Genomic DNA, 26,743 nt, shown 5'->3' on the forward strand with positions numbered 1-26,743 from the left:
ATTTTAATGAAATTTGTTGTATTTGAGAGAAAAGGCTAAATTCTAGTGACTGTTGGAAGCGCATTTTCGATTGAGGGCATGAATATTATTTTAAAAGATTCAAAATTTTGAATAGTATAGAATAACGAAGTTTAGAAACTAATAACTCTGCAAAAAAACCAGATATCGCGGTTATTCACACGGCATCCATTAGACCATTCAAAGTCGACAAATTCGATTTGTCAATTTATATCTTGCCTGAATTTTTTACGTTATGTACAAGGGTTCTGCAAAGCTGTACTTCCATATTACTACATTTTTTAGATTCATGCGTAACATATGAATTCTTTCCGCTTTAGATGTACTATTAGATGCAATTCATAGAATTGTGATATCGTTTTTCCTTGCTGAGGTAGAGAGTTGTTAACATCATAGTTACGTCTCCCCAAAATGTTTCACATTTGCCAATTTTTAATAAAATATTTACATTCTAAATCAAAAATTTTAAACCAACAGTTACTATATGTTAAGTTTTTCTTTTAAATTCAACAAACCTCGTCAAATTTGGTGCAGTGGTTGCCCAGAACAATGAATTCTCATTTTACATGTATTTAGAAAGGAGCACCCGAGCTAAATCTTCCTCTTAAGTTGCGTTTCTGAATACGGGGGTAAGTCAAGGGTCGGTTCAAATTATTTGCTGCTATTCTCGTAGTGGCTAACGCTACGTCGAAACAGGGGCGACGTTGCATTGCTTTCGTGATAAGCCCAGGTTCATCAGGTTTCGCCTTCTCGTCGCAGGAGTTTTCTCGTCGCTAGGTGTAGGAGGAGTTTCTGCAAATTGTTCATTACGGCTTTGAATGGAGCTATCATGGCTTCTCTGGGTACTTCACAGGTCAATATAGATTATTTCTACTGATCTTCCTATACCTTCAATATTACTGATGATATTACCCTCTTTATCTTACACTGCAGTGATGATGGTTTCTCCTATGCTGTTTCGCTCCCACTGATTTCAGGCTGCGTCCATTTTTACGGCTTCTTAAGTCTTTATTACGCTATAATTTCGAATATACCTTATTTTCGCCTTGTGAATGAGTTTTGACAGTTCTGCAAATGATATCTGATCTCTTCAGTTGGACGCTTTCGCTCTCTGTCGTTTATATTTAGCTCCTTTGTTACTTGGGAGAGCATGCTTAATGGTTGTCTTGGTGCTTTGCCTCCCACTTCAGTTGCTACCTCTGAAGCCAGCCTAGTTGCGTTTCATTCATTACCTCTATGCCATCTTCATCTCTCTGTTCTAAGGCTGAATATTTGTTTGCAAGTTGAAGCCTAAATTTGTCTTCTATTGCCCTTACTGCCTCTTCGTTAGCCTGTTTCTTCTTGACCAATTTTACACTTTTTCTCTTCACATTGAAGTGAATACTTGCCCTCAATCACCTATGACCACTGCACCGAACCTTACCTAACACTTCTATATCCGGAACTATGCGGGGGTCGGCAGAAAGTATCAAATCAGTTTCATTTCTTGTTTCAACATTAGGGCTTCTCCAGGTTCACTTTCTGTTGCTACGCTTCCTGAAAATGTTCATTATTGACAGCTTATTCCCGTCTCCGAATTCTACCAGCATTTTTCCTCCAGCGTTTCCAGAATCGACGCCATTGTTGCCAATTCCTTGTTCACTAGTCTGCTTTTTCCCTACTTCTGCATTGAGGTCGCCCATTACTGCAGATACTGAGTTTGCACTTTTCTCATCACTAATTCAAGATCTTCATAAAACTGATGTACTTATTAATCATTGTGACTAGATGTAGGAACGTAGGCTTGTACTACCTTTAATGTATACATTTTGTTAAGTTTGACTACTACTTCTGCTACCCTCTCATTAATGCTGTAGAATTCGTCAATGTTGCCCGTTAATTCCTTATAGATTAGAAATTCCACCCCGTATTGCTTCTTATCTGGGAAACCTGTATAGCAGATGACATGTCCGTTAGCACTGTATAAGCCTCACTAGTTCTTCTAATCTCTCTAAGGCCAATGATATCACAAACAATGTCTGATAGTTCGTGGAAGAGTCATGCTAAGCTCGCCTCACTCGAGAGGGTTCGCGTGTTAAACGTTGCAAGGGTCAGTTTCCATTGGCCACCTGTCCGGACCCAGAGATTCGTAGCACCCTTAGCATTCCTAGCTGCGTTGCAGGTCTGACTACTGCCTTGGTCATGAGCTCCGCAGTTGCTGGGGACTGGGGGCCACGGGTTATTTATAGGAATCACGAGGGATGGAGTGGTCGAATAGTACCTCAGGCAGGTCCATTCCTATTATGATGAGGGGGTGTCTTTGTCGGAGCTTAGTGGGCTTTCCTAATTCGGTTGTACCTGACTTATATAGCCCACTTGCACTCGGCATCTTTTGCCGGTGTCAGGCGTCACTACCAACCTGGAGATTTAGTGCACAAGAGGAAGTGAAATTCGGGCTAACAATCTTGAGAGCGAAAACAAAAAAAAATCCTTTTCATACGAAGATTCTAACTTCCGACTAATGCAACCTATCATCCGACATAGCCCAGTCAGATAAACCCGTAGTCGTCGAGGCTACCTTATACCGGAAAATCCCGGCCCAGATGGCCTTACATTCCTAAGAGATGCGTTGATTTATCTGCCATCGGTGGTTTCTCGCCATAGGTTGCCCAGTATAGGGTCAATTCTCAGTGTTCCCAAGATCGTCGTTCTGGAATCTCACGTGGCCACGAACGCGAACACGAATCTATGTGGCCACGAACGCGACTAGGTACTCGATATATTTTCCGTGAATTTGAACAGCACTTAAAAGAAACGTGGGTGAAAAAAGTAAGAAAGTGGAAAATGTTTTCAGCGCTTACTATAATCACATAAGATGACGAACTTGTAAAGTAATTATTCACACATTCGAAACTGTAATATGACAACCCATTTTTCTTTATATCTTCATACTACCCAGGTTAATATACTATAATACAACACTTAATAAAGGTAGAAAAATAATTTCACATCCTCACGTCGTTTAAGGCTGATCGAACAAGAACATATTGCGGTCGGTAAATGCTGAAAAGCTCTCACAGCTTTCCCATCAGTGGGAGCGCACGATGTTTTGGCATACTACAAAACAATGAACGCGAGTACATTAATCGACCTTACATGAAAAGTGAGAACGCCGACAAAAAAGAACAGTAGAGAAAAGCCAGGATGAAGCGGGCAAATCATATCTGCTAGTATTTACTTTGTTTTGAACAACTGGTATAGAGCCGCGTAGTCAGAACAATCGTACAAGCTACACAGCAAATTGGGCTAGTTGATAAGTTAACATTGTCGGCGTATATGTGCTGCGATACACAGACACGTCGTCCAATCTTTGTCTCGCGTCTGTGTCGCACTGTACATATACTCCAGAAATTGCACAAGTGAGCAACCTCTCATGCAAGACATACGCATTTCAGCGCGTACAGGAGTGTTAGTCGAGATAAATGTTGCTTTAATGTAAACATGCGGTACACACCTCTGTAAACAAGGCGAACGCACCTTGCAAATCCTGGTGCCTCTGAGAGCTGGCCGGTCTGGTCCATTCGCACGGCACTGCGTAAAAAGCTTTGCCACCTTCCGTGCGATTTGTGCAGTTTGGTGCGCTGCACCCCGTCATACTGGAATATAAGTTTGAAAATGATGTGTTTCTTACCACTTCAGCAAAGTTATTATTTAATGTCATCGAATACGGTACCTGCAACCCGGGGCCGATCGGTGCAACGCACACTTGATGGTCTGCTGATTGCAATTTCGATGGAACTGACAGAAACCAGCCGGCGCCATGCCCGTGAGGTTGGCTTCGCTGCGGCGCAGTTGATCATTTGACGTTATTTTTGTACCACTTGATAGCGCTCGGAGAATAGCGGTGCTAGCGGCGCCGGAAAAGTTATGCGCAACTCTGGCATCTGCGGGAGCATATACAGGAACACTAGGTGCGCTCTGTTACCATATATGGTATTGGTCGACAAGCTCGCCACATGTCATTTCTGAACAAACGACGGCGCGCTACTCTGTCGCCACCTCTAACCGGTCGTCACCACCGGGCGCATCTTGCGCGGCACTAAGCTTTTCTCACACTGTCCACCTCCACTTTCCGCCTTGTGGTTCTGCTGCAAACCGGGACTAGAGTGTACTAGAATATGGTTGAGTGGAACGAGCCGCTTTAGGCAGCGCATGTTTTGCCCTGAGGCGCGCCACGAGAAAAATACTGCGGTGGCGCTGCGACGGAAGTGGATTGGGCCGCATAAAGGTCGCGCCATTGGCGACTGCTGGCGATCCTGATCGGCGGGGTCGTTCGTACTGCTTCGCGCGCTACTGTTTGCGATCAGACCCTAAAATGATTTTTATAATTGGATACCACACGTACTTATGCCTTAGAAATACATACCTTTCATTCTCTGTTTTATTTCATTGTACTAATTTTGATGCCGCTCAGTGACAGTGCGGCCGCAGTGTCGACTTTCATTTTGCTATGTCATTGTAGAGTTCCCTTTGGAGAACAAATATTTTTCTTTTTATTTAAGCAGTACGTATCCCTCGTATTTATTTTTGCACATATAGTTTCTGAAGTCTACGTCTAGCAAAACAACGACGACAAAATCACATGTAAACGTCCTGCTTGCCGCTTCAAACAAATAAACATATCGACCCCATACGGCTCCCTCTACTCAGATTTACAGAATGTATTCAGAAAGAAAATGAAAAAAAAAGAACTGCAGTGCCGCATACCATTCATGTTTCCGTCCTCCTTGTGAAGTTCGCTATAACAAGCAATAAAACTTTATGTACGCTGCCCAATGAGAAAGCACTACTTTTGATAAATATGTCAGACAATTTTTCACAAGAAATAACTGGGAGCCGTCAGTTTTCTGTTGATAATCCATTTCGAGTTGTCATGTCCGGACAGGCTGTATTTTTACTTTGGCCATGTCGGGTATGTCGGGTGCGTGCCGAAAGCTGCGTCCAAAATCTACAAAAAGAGCATCCCACAGTTTTGCTTTCAGATTTGTCATGTTATTTTGTGTCTCTCAAGCACTGCCACCACCGCAATATTCTGTCATTTGGATTATAAAAATATAGCTAGCGTTCTCAGGCAGCCAAGCAGTACATATTGTTAAGGGGATGTTGGGATTTGAACACATATACACATAATATATATACAAAATATGTCATAGTAGCTAAGATGGCTGACCAGCAACAACAGGCAGCAGCGAGCGTCTCACGATCTTCTTCCTATCTCTTCTTTCACCCTTCCGCAACAGGACCCTCGGGTGGTGAAGCGCCGTCTAGGCACATCGTAGGTGAAGAATTTCGAGCGAAGTATGGCTTCAGCCGGACAGGGCGCAATTGGAGTATGAACCTGGCAACGTTTAACGCTAGAACGTTATCTAGTGAGGCGAGTCTACCAGTGCTATTGGAAGAATTAGATGGCAGTAAAAGGGATATAATAGGGCTCAGTGAAGTTAGGAGGCCAAATGAAGCATATACAGTGCTAGGAAGCGGGCACGTCCTGTGCTACTGAGGCTTAGCGGAGAGACGAGAACTAGGAGTCGGACTCCTGATTAAAAAAAAATATAGCTGGTAACATACAGGAATTCTATAGCATTAACGAGAGGGTGGCATGTCTTGTTGTGAAACTTAATAAGAGGTACAAAATGAAGGTTGTACAGGTCTACGCCCCTACATCCAGTCTGGATGTCCAGGAAGTCGAAAGCCTTTATGAAGACGTGGAATCGGCGATGGGTAAAGTCAAAACAAAGTACAATATACTGATGGGCGGCTTCAATGCCAAGGTAGGCAAGAAGCAGGCTGGAGACAAGGCAGTGGGGGAATATGGCAAAGGCACTAGGAATAGCAGGGGAGAGTTATTAGTAGAGTTTGCGGAACAGAATAATATGCGGACAATGAATACCTTCTTCCGCAAGCGGGATAGCCGAAAGTGGACGTGGAGGAGCCCGAATGGCGAGACTAGAAATGAAATTGACCTCATACTCTGCGCTAACCCTGGCATTATACAAGATGTGGACGTGCTCAGTAAGGTGCGCTGCAGTGACCACAGGATGGTAAGAACTCGAATTAGCCTAGACCTGACGAGGGAATGGAAGAAACTGGTACATAAGAAGCCGATCAATGAGTTAGCGGTAAGAGGGAAAATAGAGGAATTCCGAATCAAGCTACAGAACAGGTATTCTGCTTTAACTCAGGAAGAGGACCTTAGTGCTGAAGCAATGAACGACAATCTTGCTGGCAACATTAAGGAGTGTGCAATAGAATGCGGCGGTAACTCCGTTAGACAGGATGCCAGTAAGCTATCGTAGGCGACGAAACATGAGATCAAGAAACCTCAGTGTATGAAAGCCTCTAACCCTACAGCAAGAATAGAACTGGCAGACCTTTCGAAGTTAATGAACAAGCGTAAGACAGCTGACATAAGGAAGTATAATATGGATAGAATTGAACAACCTCTCAGGAACGGAGGAAGCCTAAAAGCAGTGAAGAAGAAACTAGGAATTGGCAAGAATCAGATGTATGCGTTAAGAGACAAAGCCGGCAATATTATTACTGATATGGATGAGATTGTTCAAGTGGCTGAGGAGTTCTACAGAGATTTGTACAGTACGAGTGGCACCCACGATGATAATGGAAGAGAGAATAGTCTAAAGGAATTCAAAATCCCACAAGTAACGCCGGAAGAAGTAAAGAAAGCCTTGGGAGCTATGCAAAGGCGGAAGGCAGCTGGGGAGGATCAGGTAACAGCAGATTTGTTGAACGACGGTGGCCAGATTGTTCTAGAAAAACTGGCCACCCTGGACACACAATGTCTCATGACCTCGAGCGTACCAGAATCTTGGAAGAACGCTAACAAAATCCTAATTCATTAGAAAGGGGACGCCAAAGACTCGAAATATTATAGACCGATCAGCTTACTGTGCATTGCCTACAATGTATTTACTAAGCTGACTGGAATCACTTTAGTAAATCACCTTAGTAATTCACCTTATTGATTGAATCAGGTACACCTTAGGCTACCGTCAACCAAAGGACCAGGAAGGATTCCGTAAGGACTACTCAAGAATTGATCATATTCACACTATCACGCAGGGGATAGAGAAAAGTGGGGAATATAACCAACCATTATATATAGCTTTCAATGATTACGAGAAAGCGTTTGATTCAGTTGAAACCTCAGCAGTCATGGAGACATTGTGGAATCAGGGTGTAGACGAGCCGTACGTAAAAATACTGAAAGACATCTATAGCGGCTCCACAGCCACTGTAGTTCTCCATAAAGAACGCAACAAAATGCCAATAAAGAAAGGCGTCAGGCAGGGAGATACTATCTCTCTAATGCTATTCACAGCCTGTTTACAGGAGGCATTCAGAGGCCTGGATTGGGAAGAATTGGGGATAAGAGTAAATGGAGAATACCTTAGTAACTTGCGCGTCGCTGACTATATTGCCTAGCTGAGTAGCTCAGGGGACCAACTGCAATGCATGCTCACTGACCTGGAGAGGCAGAGCAGAAGGGTGGGGCTAAAAATTATTCTGCAGAAAACTAAAGTAATGTTTAACAGTATCGGAAGGGAACAGCAGTTTACGATAGGTAGCGAGGCACTGGAAGTGGTAAGGGAATACATCTACTTAGGACAGGTAGTGACTGCTGATCCGGATAATGAGAGTGAAATAGTCAGAAGAATATGAATGGGCTAGGGTGCGTTTGGCAGGCATTCACAGATCATGAACAGCATGTTGCCATTATCCCTCAAGAGAAAAGTATAACAGCTGTGTCTTACCAGTACTCACGTACGGGGCAGAAACCTGGAGGCTTGCGAAAAGGGTTCTACTTATATTGAGGACGACGCAACGAGCTTTGGAAAGAAGAATGATAGGTGTAACGTTAAGGGATAAGAAAAGAGCAGAATGGGTGAGAGAACAAAGGGGCGTTAATGACATCTTAGTTGAAATCAAGGAAAAGAAATGGGCATGGGCAGGACATGTAATGAGGAGGGAAGATAAACAATGGGGATTAAGGGTTACGGACTGGATTCCGAGGGAAGGGAAGCGTAGCAGGGGGCGACAAGAAGTTAGGTACTGGTCATAACGCTCTTTTTGTATATGCTGCAGGGCTACTTAACGAGATCGGGTGGCTTGAGGTGCCATGTGAATACGATCGACGACATCGCGAGCGTACTCATTTGTAACACGTGGTAGAGAAGGGAGGATGGTGTCAAGCGGCAATGAGGGCTTGCGACCATAAAAAAGATCAAAGGGTGAATATCCTGCGGTGTCATGTCGGGACGAGTTGTACGCGGACCTCATGAAGGCCAGCTTGGCGTCCCAGTCGCGGTGATCGTTGGAGACGTACATCGACAGCTTCTCTGCGATTGTTCGGTTCAGGCGTGCTGTCAGCGTTCATTTGTGGGTGGTAGGCGGTGGACAGCTTGTGCTCAGTGGCACAGGAGCGGAGGATGTCCTAGATAACTCGAGACAAGAACGAGCTGCCGCGGCCTGTTATATCTGTCGAGGTGCACCGTGGTGGAGGATGACGTCGTGGAGGAAAAAATCGACGACGTCTATTGCGCAAGTATTCGACAAGGCCTTTGTTATTGCGTGGCGTGTCGCGTAATCAGTAGTGACGGCAATCCACTTATTCCCTCTAGACACCGTCGGAAAAGGGCCAAGCAAGACAAGGCCTACGCGAAAGAATGGTTAAGAGGGAACTTCAATTGGATGGAGTCGTCCGACAGGTGCAGAGGAGGTTTCTTCCGGCGCTGACACAATTCGAAAGTTGCGACATAACGACGCACAGAGCGGTAGAGAACCTGCCAGAAGAACGGGCCTCGTACGCGGTCGTAGGTACGCATAACTCTAAGGTATCCCGCCGTCGGTGCATCATGTTTGTTCGAGAGTGGCGCATCGCAGATGACAAGGAAGGAGAAGTACCAACTCAGGGTTGTCAGGTGTGATAACGGGTTGGTAGAGGATGCTTTCGTGCAGCACGAACATGTGGCACGTGCCGTCAGTGCTGCCGGATTGCACTCCGGTGATGATGAATTGTAAGGACTCATCGCGTTGTTGTTCAGAGCGCTTGTGGGTGATGTCAGTAAAATCCACCACGCAGGTCACCGGATCCTGCGCAGCAGGATCAGCGCGAACCACGGGGTGAGGAAAGAGGCAGTCAGCATCCTTGAGGGGGCGTCCAGTCTTGTAATTGACAACAAACAATAATTCGTGGAGCTGCAAAGCGCAGTGACCAAGCAGTCCTATCGGGTCCGGGAGGGCAGACAGACAACTGAGTGCGTGGTGGTCTCTAACGACCGCAAACGTGCGGCTGTACAAATATGGCCCGAACTTGGCGACAGCCCAAACCAAAGCCAAGCACTCCCGCTCGGCGATGGAGTAATATCTCTCGGGAGGTGACAGCAGGCGTCTGCCGTAAGCTATCACTTACTCGGTACCATGATGTTTTCGGGCGAGAGCAATGCCTATGCCGTGGCCGCTTGCGTCATTGTGGACTTCGGTTGGTGCAGAATGATCAAAGTGGGCAAGTATGGGAGGGGTGGTTAGAAGTGCGATGAGAGCGGCGAACGCGTGAGCTTGCTCAGGGCTCCATGAGAACTGTGTTTTATTTTTGACGAAACAACGCAACTAAGAACCCAGGCCGACAAAGCAGCACACGTCACAAGCAGCACGTGGCACAATGAAACTGCGTACGACACGACCTTTTTCAGGTCTGGTTGTACATCGGTTGCGGCAACGAGGTGTCCCAACATGGCAATCTGACGAAACCCGAATTGACACTTCGTGGAGTTCCGTTGATGGCCGCCTTTTTGGAAGACCGCAAGAATTGCAGCGAGTCTGGTAAAGTGGCTGCCGAACGTGGGAGAAAAAACAATAACGTCGTCAAGGAAACAGAGACATGTGCCCCATTTGTAGCCCCGCAGAAGAGAGTCCATCATACGTTCAAATGTTGCAGGAGCATTCCATAGGCCAAAGGGCATGACTTTGAACTTATATAAACCAACTAGCGTGATGAAGGCCGTCTTCTCGCACTCCATTTCATCAGCTGAAATCTGCCAGTAGCCGGACCGAAGATAGAGGACGAGAAGTATTTATCTGTGTGTAAGCAAACCAAGGCGTCATCTATGCGTGGTAGCGGGTACATGTATTTTCGGTTGATCGTGTTTTAATGGCGATAATCGACGCAAAAACGCCAGGTACTACCTTTTCTATTTCACAAGGACGACAAGCGAAGCCCAACGGTGGCTGTTTGTTCGGTGACCCCTTTGCGGAGCATTTTGTCCACTTCTGATTGGATGCGAATACGGATGCGAATACGAATACGTTCAGCATGCGACACACGATAGGGACGCCGACCAATAGCATTCGTGTCTGCAGTGTTGATACGGTGGTGAACAGCAGATGTTTGTCCTACAGGCCTGTCGCCGAAATCAAAGATGTCACGGTACGATTTGAGGAGGAGACATATGTCCGTGGCCTGCGCAGAGGTCAGGTCAGGTGCAACCATCTTCGCCAAGTCATTCGTTAGGGAAAAAGAGCTGTCAGCTGAAATTGGAACTAAGAAAACACTCTCGGCATCCAGACTTTGAATGTCAAATTCGGCAGTATGAGAAACGCTGGCCAAGAACATGCCGGCAGGAAGTACTTGAGGGCACAGGCTGAAATTCAAAAGCGGGAGAACAGCGCCGTTGTTAGTAATCGTCACCAGCGTATGCGGAAGAACAAGGTTCCAATTAGCACGTCCACGATAGGGCGAAGGACATATTCACCGCCAGGAATCTGTTGCTGGGCGGTCAAAGCGACGTAAGTGACTGCCTGAGGTGACAGATGCACAGTGCGGGGTAGCGGTGCTCGGAGCATCGGCGACTTCAGGCAGTTCCAACCGAAGTACGCTGGTTGTGCAGTAGGTGAGAGCAGAATGACTGGATACAAAAGTACAATCCAAGGATAACGTCGTGAGGGCAGTTGTCGATCACAGCAAACAGAACATAAGTAGGGCAGCGGGCTATACTTAAACGCGCCGTACACATTCCAAGAATTAGCACGCCGCCGTCGGCCACACGAAGCACTCGAGAAGCTGCTGGGGTGAGGACCTTCTTTAAACGTCTACGTAGGCTAGCACTCATCACAGAATTTGGGCTCCAGTGTCGAAGAGTGGTTGGATTGGTACGCCGTCTATTTTAACGGTAATTACACTTCTCTTTGTGGGCACAGACAGAGGATTTGCTGCAGTATTAAGCAATGTAGCACCACCTCCGAGGGCCGCATTTCTTAGTTTTCCAAAAGGGTGCGGCCAGAAGCCACAGGGGATGAAAGGCGACGTGGCTGCGGCGAACGGGAAGATTGGCGAGGCGTTGGCTAGGCGTTCGCGGTGAACAAATCTCGTGTCCACGCGGCGATGGTGAGCGACTCTACCACGTATTCCTAGCACAGTTGTCAGCGCTGTTAGACTCGAAGGTAGGCGAAACATTGCGGATATTTTCATTGAAACGGCTTAGACATAGGACACCGTGGGACACCGAGACATAGGACACCGTGGGGGATGGGGCACGGGAGGCAAGTACTTGCTTTGTGGCAATTTTACGGCCAGCTGGTTTGCCAACCACTCTGTCAACTTCTCTTTGTATCGGTCCCAACTGGATAGCTCCCCTTCGTGGTTTTCGTACTATTCCTTTGCCGTGCCTCTTAGGTAGAACAACAGGTTAGCTAGCATAAGCGCAGGGTCCCATCTGTTGATTCCACTCACGCGTTCGTACATGGCCACCCACTCTTCAACGTCGGCGCCATCGGTACCGCAGTAAGTTTCAGGATTTTTGGGTTGCACAACAAAACCTGAAGGTTACAGTAACGTAGATGACGACGGTGATGCAGGAAGTGGCAACGACGTTGATCCCGCGGGCTGACCTTCATTAGTGGTGCGGACGGTGATGCGACGTCCACTGCGGAGCTCCGTTGCAGCCTTGGTACCCCGCACCTCTCACCAATACGTTACGGGGATGATGGGAGTATAGGAAGAGTGTATTGACAATGCATATTGACACGTGTACTTATCATTATCGGGTGACCACGTTTCCTCGCCTAACAAATGTAATCGCACAGCGTGGGACGCGCCTGCATGTATCTGAAGTTTCTGGAAAGTTATCGATGCTTCTATCCACTGTCTGTTGTCGTCGAACCTTATGTTATCTGATTTCATCACCCGACGCGAATCTCCAGCGCGCCGAAGAAGCCGGACAGCTCGCCCGCCTGCGAATCAAGAACCAGCAGAGGACCGACAGCCGACACTACAACCTCCGACGACGCTTCGTCGAGTACCAGCCCGGTGACCGTGTTTGCGTTTGAACCCCTATACGCCGACGAGGACTGAGCGAGAAGCTATTGCGTCGCTATTTCGGACCGTACAAGATCATCCGACGTATTGGCGCACTGGACTTAAATTATGGGGTTTTACGTGCCAAAACCACTTTCTGATTATGAGGCACGCCGTAGTGGAGGACTCCGGAAATTTTTGACCACCTGGGGTTCTTTAACGTGCACCTAAATCTAAGCACACGGGTGTTTCCGCATTTCGCCCCCCTCTAAATGCGGCCGCCGTGGCCGGGATTCGATCCCGCGACCTTGTGCTCAGCAGCCTAACACCATAACCACCGAGCAACCGCGGCGGGTGTCGCTCAACGTGTACGACCTTTTCACTTGTATGTGAGTAACTTCTGCGAAACATTTGACACGCGAAATAATCCACCACGATTGTGCGAACACGATGAAATGACAAAGGTCTCAATGCGACGCCGTGCAGCGGCGCCTCCAACGCTGAGCTGCGTTCGCGGATTTGTAGAAAACAAACAACAGACACGAAACGATGACAGCTGGTAAAGGAGACGAAGTAGCGTGAATACAGCGGGAACATCAAGGTTGGCAACTGCTCGCTCCGACATTATGCAGGCTGTGGTGGCATGTGTTGCGGCTGTCAATTTTTTGAAGTTTCTTTTCGTTGAACAAAAAGGTTACGATCTATCTTTCGAATAAGTGCACGACGATTAATGTTCCAAGAAACACCGACCCTCTCGTTGTTCGCGTTTGTTCGTCGTTGATTTAGCTGAGAGAGAGGCGTAGCGTTCTGATATGCTCGGGGGGGGGGGGGGGGGGGTTGGGGGGGGCGGCGGGTGTAGTTGATTCAGACGGGATCACTCATACGCAGGAGGGGGAGTAGGTGCGTGGTCGTTGCTGTTGTGAAATTTGCAGTAGCGGCAGTTTTTTATCGCTCAGGTGCAGCCGGTGGCAATCCAGAGCTGATATCGTATTTAAGAAGGATGTGTGTTTTCTGTTTTTTGATAGATTCCTGCTGAATTCACCAGTAGCTAATGAAACTAAATCTACCGGTTTGGTCTGTGCCGGTATTTTTTTTTATTATGACATGCCCTGGAACCGCCGTGAATCCTACTATGTAATAAGCTACAGCTAAGCAATATTCACGTCGATAAGGAAATGCAGCTGGTAAATTGGGCTACCTGAAGCTCATGGTCAGAGGAAAACTCCTTGAATGCATTTAAGCATAGAGTGATAGTATTTGAAAGATTGGGTCACTGATAATACAAGCATTTCGCAGATATCTGCCTATGCGGAATCAGCGCAGTATTCTCAGCCGTTTGAAGTCAACATTCGTGGGAAGCTTGCTTTTTAACCGCTGTTCGGAGAAAGTGCGATGCTGCCTAGATGACCGGATCTAATCATTCCAACTACCTCATTAGAGTGCACGTAATGGGCGTTTTAAGTATAGCCAATGTGTTGGTGTTAGGCTACTGAGTACGAGGTCGCGGGATCGAATCCCGGCCACGATGGCCGCATTTCGGTGGGGGCGAAATGCGAAAACACCAGCGTGCTTAGCTTTAGGTGCACGTTAAAGAACCCCGGGGGGGTCAAAATTTCCGAAGTCCTCCACTACGGCGTGCCTCATAATCAGAAAATGGTTTTGGCACGTAAAACCCCATAATATATGTAGCCATTCTATAGCAACCTGATAATGTTTATTTATCATATACTGTAGCCTTGATCTTTGTATCTGTAATATCAGGTTTTATAATAAAGAACTGGGTGTTCCACGAGTATTTTCTAATTAAAAACCCTTTCCTGTAAACGGGCGTTTACAAGGCTGAAACAAACAGAAATATTTTGGTGATCGTGAGATTTCGATTTTTAATGAATGAGCTTCAGCGACATGGGTTTTAAGGTTTTCTTGAGGCTCTCCATCATACCGTTACGCACAGCATAATATGGAGTGCAACTATGATGCTTGATAAGCGAGAGCTTGTTCACCTCTTTTATGAAGTAGAATGCGGAACAGGTTGCTTAATCGCAGTGAACTTACCGTGCGAAGCCAGACGACAAAGCAACTCGAGGAGAACTTCTGAATCGTAAGCGGAGTCGATCACAGTTAGAGGCACAGATCAGGGTAGCGTTTTGCTAGGTTCACAAGTGTGAGTATGTATCTTCGAATTCTAGCTAAGGTGGATTTTAATGAGCCTTTCACACTAAGCGGCACCACGTTAAAATGGCTTATTGATGAAGGGCATGCGTCCTAGAGGTTCTTTATCAACCTTTCATTTCACTGAAATCCGTTGACAGGTGTCACGTGATCTGACGTATCTGTGGATATCGCCTGGTACGCCCAGCCAGTGAAAATGAAGAAAGAATACGCTGCCGTCTCGACGAGACAAAAACGTCCACTATTTTTCTCAAATGTTGCAGTGCACCATGCGTTGGAGCTGGCCTATAACTCGACATCACACTTCACTGAGAAAAATGCAGAAGCAATGCATCATAAGTTGCATTGTCCTTGATTTCCCTTCATGTGTGTAAAAATATGGGAAATCATATACACGCACACAAATGCAGGCGAATGTAAAATAATGAAGTGTTTTGCTACAGTTCAGTATAACTCATGCTGTGACATTAGGTAAAAGCATTGAACGGAAGAAAACCATTTTAGTGTGTACGCTTGAAGTCGTATCCAAAAACAGGCAAATGTGGAAAACTATATGCCGCTTGCTCAAATCTTCAATGAAAGTGGAATATCAAGCCTTGTCGCATGATCAGACTAAATGTTCAATAACATCAATGAAAGTACAACGCCCAACCCATGAACAAAAATTAAGAGATTTCAACTGTTCTGAGAGTTATGCGAAATTGCTATACTTCGATGGCATTTTATGCATTGTTCTAGGTAATCACGAACATGTCCAGAGACGATAATTGCCGGCGAAGGAGATCCAAGTACATAGATTGATTGTCTTGTGGTAGGAAGGATTTAAATACAATAGGAACTATTGTGTTTAACACACTAAACATATGGGCTAGGGCGAGCTCCACAGTGGCGTAGGAGGCTTCAAAACACTGACCGCCAAGGGTTCTATAACCTTCCAGTAAATTAAAGCACAAGTACGTCTGTCTTTGTTTTTTGCATTTTGCCCCCATCGACGTGCTACATCCCAGGCCTGGAGCAGTGCTCAGATGCTGCGTATGCAGCGGTCTGCTGCAAGCAACGTCACATGAATCGTTTAAAAGGACTTGGTATTGTCCTCCTTGCTACAGTTACTTGCAATACACTATACATATAAGAGCAGGTTTATAGAACTTGGGTTCTCGAAACCTTGACTAAAAGCTCTAAAGAATCAATTTCCTGGCTGTTTATCACATGGCAAAACTAGCCTGCGTTCGTCGACAGTATACGCTACGGTAAGGAAAGAGGGAAGGAAACGGTACTCATAGTCTTTTCACGTTAAAAATATGCGTACACAACAGTCGCAACGAATGCGGCATCTGGAGTAGACAGATAATGTGGAAGCATTTGTTTTACCTAACGCACGAAGGGGGCAAAGCGCTTGCTTCTTGCTTGTCTAAAGTGTATTGGCGCTCATTTCAATCTATGCACCATAAACAGGCTAACAGGCATTGGAGGCATCGATGTCATAGGCTACGAGCACCATAGTTCTCAAAATATAGGCTTTGTTACAGAAGAAAAATGGGCTCCCACCTACGCTACGCAGTTGGCTTGCCAGCGAAGCTGTGGTATCACCTGATCCGAATGACTAATATGACGCAGCCTTGAATTGCGTCCTGCGAGTCTGCGCACAACACCGTTGTGCATATTGACGTCGCTGTTCCTTTGGTATTCGCGCTGCTCTTCGGGACTCATAACTGCGCATGGCCTTTCAATAGCGCGATCAGAATACATATAAATTCACTTGCTAGGCGGGTACTTTTTAACAAAGTAAAGCGTAGGTAAGCCACCCGTTCTTTCTTAGGCTACTGTTGGCGCCTCTTTGCAACTACATCTTATCCAAACACTATCTATTCCGCAATGCGCTTCCGGCCAGCACTATGGGCTAAGGAGAGCTTGCTGCTCATTTTTTATATTTTTATTTTTTGCAGCAAAGCAAAGCCCGCAATGCATCGGGGCTGTTCGTGGGCAGAATTTCAACCAATCACAGGGGAGGCGCGCGCCGCGTACGCCACTTGATTCCTTGGAGCTCCACCAGATGTCGCTCGAAAGCGCGCTTCCATGGGGCTAAGCGGATTCAATTGGTACGAAGTGCTCCGGGGTATGTGGAAAGGTGTAATGATTCCAGGACCTACATTTGGAAGTGCGGTTGTTGGCTTTAAATCACGGGTACAATCAGGACTCGATGGGAAGCAATGGTCAGGGGCACGCCTCGCACTGGGCGCTCACGGGAAGACTACAAATGAAGCTCTGCAGGCTGATGTAGGCTGGACTAGCTTTGAAATGATGGAATCTCGCAGTAAAGTTGATTATGAAGAACGGCAGACGATTATGAAAGAAAGTAAATGGGCTGAGAGAGTGTTCATGTATCTGCACAGGAAAAACATTGATTCACAGTGGAGGAAAAGAACTAGGAAGCTTACCACCAAATATGCGACCTGTAGGATGGGCAACACGGCAACAAAGAACGTCAAGCGTCAAGCTGTCAGAGAGGCTGAAATAATCTCATGGGTGGTGGCAATGAAAAAGAAACCTGACATGAGTAACTCTTTCAGAGGAAAAAAAATGAAATCAGGAAAGAAACAAATTATGATAACTGGAAGGGAAGCTGATTACTTTTCGAAGCGAGATCGGGAGGCCACAGAACACGCCCCTATAAAGTGATGTATAAGACGGAAGAAGAAGCATGTGCTTGCTGCGGCAAAGCTAGGGAAATGATGGAGCGCGTTTTATTAGAATGTAAACACGTCTGCCCAGCAGGCAGCTTAGGCACCACTGGCCTCGTTGAAGCACTTGGGCTGAGCGAGGGCTGTGGAAAAGTAAACATGTCTGCAATAGAGATTAGTAAGAGGCGATTGGAAGATTGATGGAAGAAATGTGGGGAAACGAGAAAAAACAGAGACGTACAAAAGCAAAGTTCGCAATAAGGGATCTGAAAATTTTGTTGTGCGAGCTCATCGTGTTTTTTTTTTTTATAATCTAGGTAGGACATTAGGCAGTATAATAGCAAGAGCTTGGTGGCGCAAGCCACTGCCCTGTTCCAAAGGGTACGCTCGTAACACCTACCCATCCCATACATCCATACTGTTACTGTACTTGCTACCGCACGGAGCAGAATTGCGCGTAACTTGTCCGGCGCTGCTCGCCCCGCTGTTCGCCGAGCGCTACCACGTGGTGCAAAAGGATGTCAGATGTTCAACTGTGCCCCTGCACAGCCAACTTTACGGGCGCGACGCCGACTCGTTTCCGGCAGTGTCATCAACACTACAATCGGCGGACTGTCGAGCGTGCGTTGTATTAATCGGCTCCGGGTGGCAGGGACGGTATTCGCTGACATTAAGTTAAGGAGTTTGGTGAAGTGATGTGCAACACATCATATTGACACTTGTGTTCCAGTATGATGGGGTGCAGCCCACCAAACTACACATACTGCACGGAAGGTGGAAAAGCTTTTTGCGCGGTGGCGTGTGGAAGAACTGACGTGTGCCGGAAACTACGACTACTTCATATCGGCCAAGACCGGTCGGCTCTTTAAGGGACCAGAATCACATTTTATCCCCCACTGTTTTCACAAGTTGTACAGCACCCCGTACCAGGCGAGAAGGAAAAAATGGGAAGAAGAAAAAGGAACAAAAGAGAAAGAAAAGGCGTAAAAAGACAAAAAAAAGAAAACAGGAAAAAAGGAAGAAAACGGTAAGAGACGAAACTAAGTGTTGTTGCCTATAGCTTGAAAGTTAGCATAGCGAATACATTCTAAAGCTCCCTTTGAAGCGTTTCTGACTACTGGTTGCAATGTCTTCAACTTATTGGAATTGAGCAAGGTTTTCTTCAGTTGGGTATCGGCGCACAATGTCCCATGCTTTGTTTTGCTTTTTCCGCGCTTGTCTGCTGGCATCGTTCTACCAGGGAACTGGTCTTCGACGTGAATGACCCTTTGTTTGAGGGACCAACTTTTCAGATGCGTCAAAAGTAAAAGCGGTAAAATATGACACGGCATGATGCAGAATATAAATATTTAAAAAAATCTCGTGACAAGTAGCTGCATTCATTTAAAGCTTCCAAGTCAGCTGAGGCCACTTTCCAGCGAGCTACATGCGGAGGGGGTCATGTTGTTTTATTAGGTTTGGAGTTACTAGATTGTGATAACTACCGAAAGGATTTTTACCAGACATGATTCTAGATCATGGAGGCGACCGCCAGGTATATTGAAGAGCATTAATTATGGTGGAGATGATAGCGCGTTGGTTCCTTCTTATTGAAGAAGCACACACCGGAGTTTAAAAGGAAGTTTTCAATGAGTTGTCTTCTTGCTTCGTACGCGAGTCTCCCCACATCGTGTTATGAGCGGTGAAATCTTCCACGAAAATGTATGGCTAGGGAAGCTGATCAATGAGGTTGTAGAGGACCGCTTCCTCGAGATGATGGTTCCGGGGTATATAAGTGGAACACACATTTAGTAATTTATTAAAAAGAATGGCCCGAACTGACCCTGCCTCAAGGAGCGTCTGAAGGGCGACGGGTCGGCAAGCGAGAGACTTCACGGCTACTATTGCTACACCGGCAGAGCGTTTGCCTGGCCATGGTATTTCCGAAAGATGTCGTACTTACGAAGAGAATAAGTGTTTGTAGGTTTCAGATGTGTCTCTTGAACGCACATCAACTTTGTATTGTGTTTGTGTCATCATCATCAGCCTGGCTACGCACACTGCAGGGCAAAGGCCTCTCCCGCACTTCTCCAACTACCCCGCTCATGCGCTAACTGGGACCATGTTGTCCATGCAAATTTATTAATCTCATCCGTCCACCTAACTTTCTGCCGCCCGCTGCTACGCTTCCTTTCTCTTCGAATCCAGTCCATAACCCTTAATGGCCATCGGTTATCTTCCCTCCTCCTTACATGCCCTGCCCATGCCCATTTATTTTTATGGATTTCAAGTAAGATTTCATTACCTCGCGTTTGTTCCCTCACCCAATCTGCTCTTTTGTTAGCCAATAAAGTTACACCCATCATTCTTCTTTCCATAGCTCATTTCAGCGTCCTCAATTTAAGTGGAACGCTATTCGTAAGCCTTCAGTTTTCTGCCCCGTAGGTGAGTACTGGTAAGACACATGTGTTAAACGCTTTTCTCTTGAGGGATGATGGCAACCTGCTGTTCACGAATTGCGAATGTTTGCCAAACGCACCCCAGCCCATTCTTATGCTTCTGATTATTGCAGTCTCATGATCCGGATCCGCGGTCACTACGTGTGTTATGATCCAATAAAGAAAGAAAGAAAGAGAGAAAGAAAGAAAGAAAGAAAGAAAGAAAGAAAGAAAGAACAGAAAGCAGAAGATACGAAGAAAGTAAGAAGAAACGGGAGTCGATGGCAGAAATATAGAAAGAAGAGAAGATCGAAAATAAGTGCGTACGAATAAAAAGAATACAATATCAAAGCAGAAGAAGAAGCGCACAAGTGCACGTGCAACTACGTGAACAATGAGAGAAGGGACACGTAGCCGAACATAGCGGCCCAGCTACGCTCTGGGATGAAGGCGGGGAGAAGGGGCTGAATGCCGAACAGGGGTGCTATGCAGGATCCGCTGAGTTTGGCGAAACTCGGGATCTTCACGAGCTCTGGCGACACCCCAAGATGAAAGCACAAATGGTACCGAGAAACAGTTTATCTTTCGAGAAGCCTCCAGTTTCATTGGTTTATCTAGATTCACTCTGGGTGGCTATCATTCCTTGGGCGTTGCCTTCTGGGCGGTCGACAAACTGGGGCTCACGTGATCATACCGTCGGTTCATGGTCGCGCCTTCTTTCACTTGTTTGTCGTTCCACCGAGTGCATTACACGCACGAGCGAGTTATAAAACAAATGCATTTAATACACGATAGTATTAGTTAGTTTAACGTGGTTTAAAAGCATTTTAAAGCTTACAAGATGTACACTGAATGTGTATTCGACTAATTTGTAATTTCGTACGCTTCGCATTATAACACGAGGGAACGCTGTGGTGGCGTCATCACATACATTCATCGGGCGAGCATGGCGGCTAAACATCGAAGAGGCCCAGTGTAAACAAACCCGTACAACGAGCTTGCAGTGCGCGACGTAGTGATCAGGCTCGACGATGACCACTATATCTTGGATAGTTCTGTTCCTCCATGAGCAATCTTTCCGTGCACCTCGAAAGACTGCGAATAGCTTAGGCGATTTTACAGATCGCAACGCGTACTTACTGTTCACGGCACAATCCTGAACAAACAACTTATCCGGTGTTGCTTCTGTGAGTGCGCTGAGTTCCTACACTCTGCGTGACTGCGAGCGTCACGAATATTGCATAGTGTGTGCAAAAGGAAGACAGCCGATATAGCTACGATGCGACAAGGAGGTGGTGCCGACGATGGATCTCGCAACCAACACAGTGACGGAGGCATCGAAAAACTGCAGATAAGTATATTTCTACTGTTTCATATTTAGCATAATTATAGTGCAGGTGTTAAGTCACTTTCGTAGTAACGAACTGAATGTCCTGCAGTTTAAAAAAGGCATGGACAGCCAATGAGTGTTCGTGCTTTTACATGTACGTGGGCCCGCGAAAATATGGAAAAGATAAAGGTAACCTTCACTAACTTTGTGATATAACAGAAGTTCATCAGTGACATTCAGCCCGCAGAATTTATGAAAGAGTATCTTTATCCAGGTGAAATATCAATAGCAGGTACTGATATAAAGCTGGAAACTTATACAAAAATTTCATCGGTTGAACAGCACATGGGAGGCATTACCGAATCGTGATCGCCACGTTACCGATATTCTTGAAAAATGTTTAGAATCGTTGCATTCTACCAGTTATGCTATATGGGACATAAACCTGGAGGCTAACAAAGAAACTTGAGAAGTCGAGGACTGTGCAGAAAGCGAAGTAACAAAAATTGTTGGAGATAGCATTAAGGCAGGAAGACAGTGGCGTAGTAAACCGTGGCAACTTATATGCTAGTTGAGATTTGATATTAAGAAAAAATATGGAATCGGTGGGCAGGCCATGCACATCTTCAATCATTTGTTGCCAATTTATAACAGGTGATTACATAAGCGTGACAGCATGGATGTCAAGGAGAGAGAACTGCAGCCGAGGATGGTAGAAAATTGCGTAATGGGACAAAAATATGATCTTTGTAGGCATAGGATGCAATCAGCTCGCATAAGACGGGATTGTTGGGAAGCGCCATTGATTTTGCAGTGAACAAGAATAGGTTTGTGGTGCTGACAGTAGAGACTCATGAAGGTTCGAGGACACGTCAGCTGTTGGTACACTAATAAACATTACAATTGGCTCTGAAAAATACAACCCGTTATGAAAAATAAAGCAATGTTGTCCCGACAAATTGTTTTATTATGCATACAGTAAAGGTTTCCACAGTCAAGGGCAGTTAGTACCAATAGTGCAATGAGCATTTTTATTTGTAAATAATGGCTTATATGCGTTTGATTCATCCCAACAATCAACTTTTTTGCAGCAAAACATCCTTCTGCTAGAGGCACTCAACCGCCAGGTGGCAGTAGGCGAGCACCAGGCACATGCTCTTGAGAGTGTGGCAAGGTCCAGAGGGCTGCTCTGCAACAGTAGGATCAGTGCACTCACTGCTTTCCAGTCGAGCCCCCAGAACACACCTTATAAAGGAGCTTTCAGTTTATTATTTTGTTTATTATTCAAGAGCATGAATAAAATTATTGCAGTAAACATTGTGCTGCGCATATTGGGACACTTGTAACATGCGCTTGATGTCTCTTCAAAATGGGCAAACACATAAGACAACCTGGACCGTGTAAATGAAAAAGACACTAATGCAGCATATACGTCATTGTGCTGTTTGTTCTTTCTATGTGCAAGAATACAGTGGGTGTTGATTAGACACAAGAAGAACGGTGTGTGTATTTCACAATGAAAAGACAGGAAACGGTATGACCTGAATAATGCTATCACCTATAGACTGTGCACATGAATGCAACACTCCCCGATTTAAACGTGCCGTTACATGCATGTTCGATACCACATAATCTTTAACAATGTCATATATTTGCATGTACTAATTTTCACACAGCTTAAGCGCATGCATAGTTCACTTGTGATGTATCCATTTCATAGGCCAAATAATTGTACACTTTGTCCTTTGGTGTTGTATGAAAAGCAGCATCCTCTAGTCGGATACAACTTCACAAGACAGGAGAGGCCCCGCCCAGATGACCAAAGCGCAGCAGCCGATTGCCTCCACGTCTAAAGAAATAGTCCCTCTCCAATGAGCGGGTATTAGGGCGTCCAGCGGCACGACGTCAGTGTAGAGTGTGTGCCCATTGGTGCAGGCTTGTGTTCATCTGCCGTTGAAGTGCAGATTCTGCGGCCTCCTAAAGTTGTATCTGACTATAGAATCACGTAATGCCTTGCACTGGTTGCATAGACTTTAGCAACTTGATAGCACTCAATGATCAGGAACAGAAATCTATAAAGGCACCCAAGCAAAGCTGGCTCGCCACACTTCCATTATGAGGGGCTGTAAACAGTTCTCACCAAATATTCCCATGACATCCTTGAAAAAGAGGTGGTGTTTGGCACTTTAGAATCAAAAACAGATTACAGTGAATGTTGTGTACCACGTTAAAACAAACTGAGCTTGGTTATCTGCACAGCATGTAATGAAAGCTTGTGCTTCACATAGGAAACAAAGTGCTCTGTCCAGTACAACTGTCGAGTTTGCTGTGGCACCTATTATGTCATTAGTGTCAACATACAAATTTTCAAAGGCCATTCATATCACCATTATTTTTGTATGATGGTTCTTTCAATCAGTGCTTGTATTACATGAGCAGGTGGATTTGAAAGCAAAGCTTTGTTTGCAAACCTTCAGACTTCCATAATTGTGTGGCAAGGCACTGGCATGGTGTCGAATAGACTCGGTCCTGCACCAAAGAGGCCCAATACTCTATTTGAAGTTGGATCGCACAACGATTCGACGGCACACAAAGAAGAGTAACACACACAGCAGTGCGTTCTGCTGTGTGTATTTCTCTTCCTCAGTCCTACACCAAAGAGGCCCAATGCTCTACTTGAAGTTCGACTGCGCAATAATTCGACGGCACACAAATAAGAGTAACACACACAGCAAAGCGTTCTGCTGTGTGTATTTCTCTTCTTTGTATCCCGTCAAATTGTTGCGCAATTCAACTTCAAGCTTCTATACTAATACACCCAGTCTTCAACCTGTGGGGACTCCTTTTGGGACCCCTGTCTCCTGTGCACGCGTGACTTGGGCCATTCGGCCGCGCGATCGCTGGGGACACGCAGTTCCAAGCCTCATTTTGGATAGCGTACATTCCCCTCGGCCGCGGGCGCGGCGCGACGCGGAGCCTGCTGCTTGCGCGCGCGGCTCACGTTACGCCGTGCGCCGCGCGTAAGAACAGTGCCTGAGGAGCGGGCCCCTCTCGCCCTCTCTTCGGCTTCTCTCTCCTTCAGCATCGGAGGTGCGCGGGCGCTTTCGCCCGGACGGATTGACTTTCGGTGCTCATGGCTGTCGGACGTGCGGACCCCCTTGGTCCCGCGCCCCTCTGAGCAAGGCGGCCCCCTTTGGTGTGGCGAACCTGCTCGGAAGAGCCAGCGTGGCGGAGCACACTTCCCGGGAGCTTTCACCCGTAGCCTGCGACTGCCACCCCAGTGCCGTATTCCTGTATTGTACTCGCATTTTGTACATAGCAGGAAATAAACCCCCATTCGTTGGTGCCACGGCTGGAGTCGTCTCTACGCCTTGCCGGTGAGTCAGCGAACCCGCCGCGGCGCCCCTTTGCGCGCGCTGCGGAGTGGGTACGAGCTACGTGTCTCCTTAGACCTTAGCTAGCCGGGTCCGGGCACGTTAGCCCGAAGCCCCACATATCTGGCGCCCAACGTGGGGCCCGAACCCACGACCCTGAGATTAAGAGTCTCATGCTCTACCGACTGAGCTAGCCGGGCTGGTCGATCTAGACGATCGCTGGTCGAACGTTTGCAGCGCTACTGGACAGTGGCGCCACAGCCTCGCTGTTCGGGGAGGAAGTTTTGGCTCACTTACGCCGGCACTCAGTCCGGCTGCGAGCCTGCAACACCGCCTTCCATCTCGCGAGCGGTGCGGCTACCTTGTATGGCTCGGCGAGATTGGTTGTGCGCTGGGAGGAGCGTGTACGCCGTCACACGTTCGTGTACCTCCCTGGTCTGTCCGTACCCGTGATAGTAGGCCGAGACTTTCTGGCCCGCACTGGGATCTTGATAGACGTTGCGAACAAAGGATACAGGCAGGGCCCTGGTGCGCCCCTGAAACCTTTTGCGCATTTCCCTGTTGCTTCGGTGGCACCTAGAGCCCCAGGCGCGGCACCACGGCAGGAGGAGGGGCGAGTCCCATGACCCCCCAGGCTCCGGCTGTCACAAAACCCGCTGTACGCGGCCCCTCGTCGGCCAGCGAAGCGGGCAGAGCTCGTTGCGAGACTCATTCTCCCGAGCCGAGCGCAGCGCTAGCGGATCGGATTTCATGTAATCCTACGATCGCAAGCGCGCGCGGCGAAACGAACCGCTCGCTGCCCCCTTTGCCTGGCAGTTTGTCGGAACGTGAGAAGGCGCGCCTGTCATCGCTGCTGAACCAATTTCACGCGATGTTTACAGATCGGCCGGGACGCACCACTCTTGTGCGACACCGGATCGACACAGGCGACGCGCTACCGTGGAAATGCAATCCCAGGCCCGTGAGTGTGGCCAGAAGGAAAGCTATCGACCTCGCAATGGACGAAATGATCGAGACTGGCGTAATCCGCCGATCTAATAGTCCGTGGGGTTCTCCGGTAGTGCTGGTCCCGAAAAAAGACGGCTCCTCTCGTCTTTGCGTGGACTACTGCCGACTCAATGAAGTCACTCGGAAGGATGCTTACCCTATGCCGAGCATTGACTCAATCGTGGCGAGCCTAGGTGGTGCACATTATTTTACCACTCTAGATGCTAGCCGCGGTTACCTGCAAGTGCAGATGGAGCCAAGGGACGCGGAGAAAACCGCTTTCACCTCACATAGAGGCTTGTACGAGTTCACTCGCATGCCCTTTGGCTGCTTGGGCGCTGCAGCGACTTTCCAGAGATGGATGGACAGAGTTCTCGGAAGGGCAAAATGGCAATACGCCCTAGCCTACCTAGACGATATTGTCCTCTTCTCTCGCACCTTTGAGGAACACCTCCGCAACTTTGAGGACATCCTCGGAAGGCTGCACGCTGCCGGGATCACTCTGAACCCGAAGAAAGCTCAGATCGCAGAGACGCGTGTCTCACTGCTGGGCTTTACAATAGAGTGAGGCCGTGTTTTGCCGAGCGAGGACAAGGTCCGAGCTATCCTCGAGTACCCAACGCCGGCTAACATACAGGCCCTCAGACGCTTTTTGGGCATGGTGAATTACTACCGCCAATTTGTGCCCAACTGCGCCGCTCTACAGGCTCCCTTGACCTCGTTGTTGAGGAAGTCTAGAAGCTGGAGCTGGGGTCCGGAGCAAGATGATGCCTTCAGGGCTCTCTCTAAAGCTCTTGTGGACACAGCCTAGCTGAATCTGCCCGACCTGAACAGGGAGTTCGTAGTCCAAGCTGACGCGAGCGACCTGGTTATAGGTGCGGTGCTGCTCCAAGAACATGAGGACGTTCTTCGGCCAGTGGCCTTTGCCAGCCGGTCGTTGACGCCCGCAGAGCGTAACTATTCCGTGACCGAACGTGAGTGTGTAGCGATATTGTTCGTTCTGCGTAAGTTCGATCCCTACGTCGACGGAGTGCCGTTTGTTGTTGAAACGGATCACATGGCGCTCACCTGGCTGAAGCGCTTGCGCGAGCCCTCAGGCCGCCTCGCGCGCTGGGCATTGATATTACAGCGCTACAACTTTGTTGTTCGCTATCGGAAGGGGAGCACAAACGTGGTGGCTGACGCTTTGTCGCGCGCCCCCGTTTCAGACCCGGAGACCTTTGACCGGCACCCCTCCGCGACAACGCTTCCGAACGAAGCCGGAGCCCTTGTCTCCAATGGCACGGAAGGAGCGAGTTCAGGCGGCTGTGCGGCCTATAAGCCGCCGTCGCCGGGCGAAAGTGCGTACCTGCTGGACCCTGTAACGTCCATGGGTATCGCATTCAGCAGACGGGAGCTGCTGGAAGCTCAGCGGA

The 26,743-nt window shown here is 47.4% G+C and overlaps 1 non-coding gene across 1 annotated transcript; it reads right to left on the reverse strand.

Moving 5' to 3' along the window:
* Positions 1-24,468: 24,468 nt before the first annotated feature.
* Positions 24,469-24,541, reverse strand: TRNAK-CUU (transfer RNA lysine (anticodon CUU)). The gene has a single exon. It is a non-coding gene; the product is annotated as a tRNA-Lys (tRNA).
* Positions 24,542-26,743: the final 2,202 nt, after the last annotated feature.

The sequence above is a fragment of the Dermacentor andersoni genome, chromosome 7 (genome assembly GCF_023375885.2).
Source record: "Dermacentor andersoni chromosome 7, qqDerAnde1_hic_scaffold, whole genome shotgun sequence".
Taxonomy (NCBI): Eukaryota; Metazoa; Arthropoda; class Arachnida; order Ixodida; family Ixodidae; genus Dermacentor; species Dermacentor andersoni.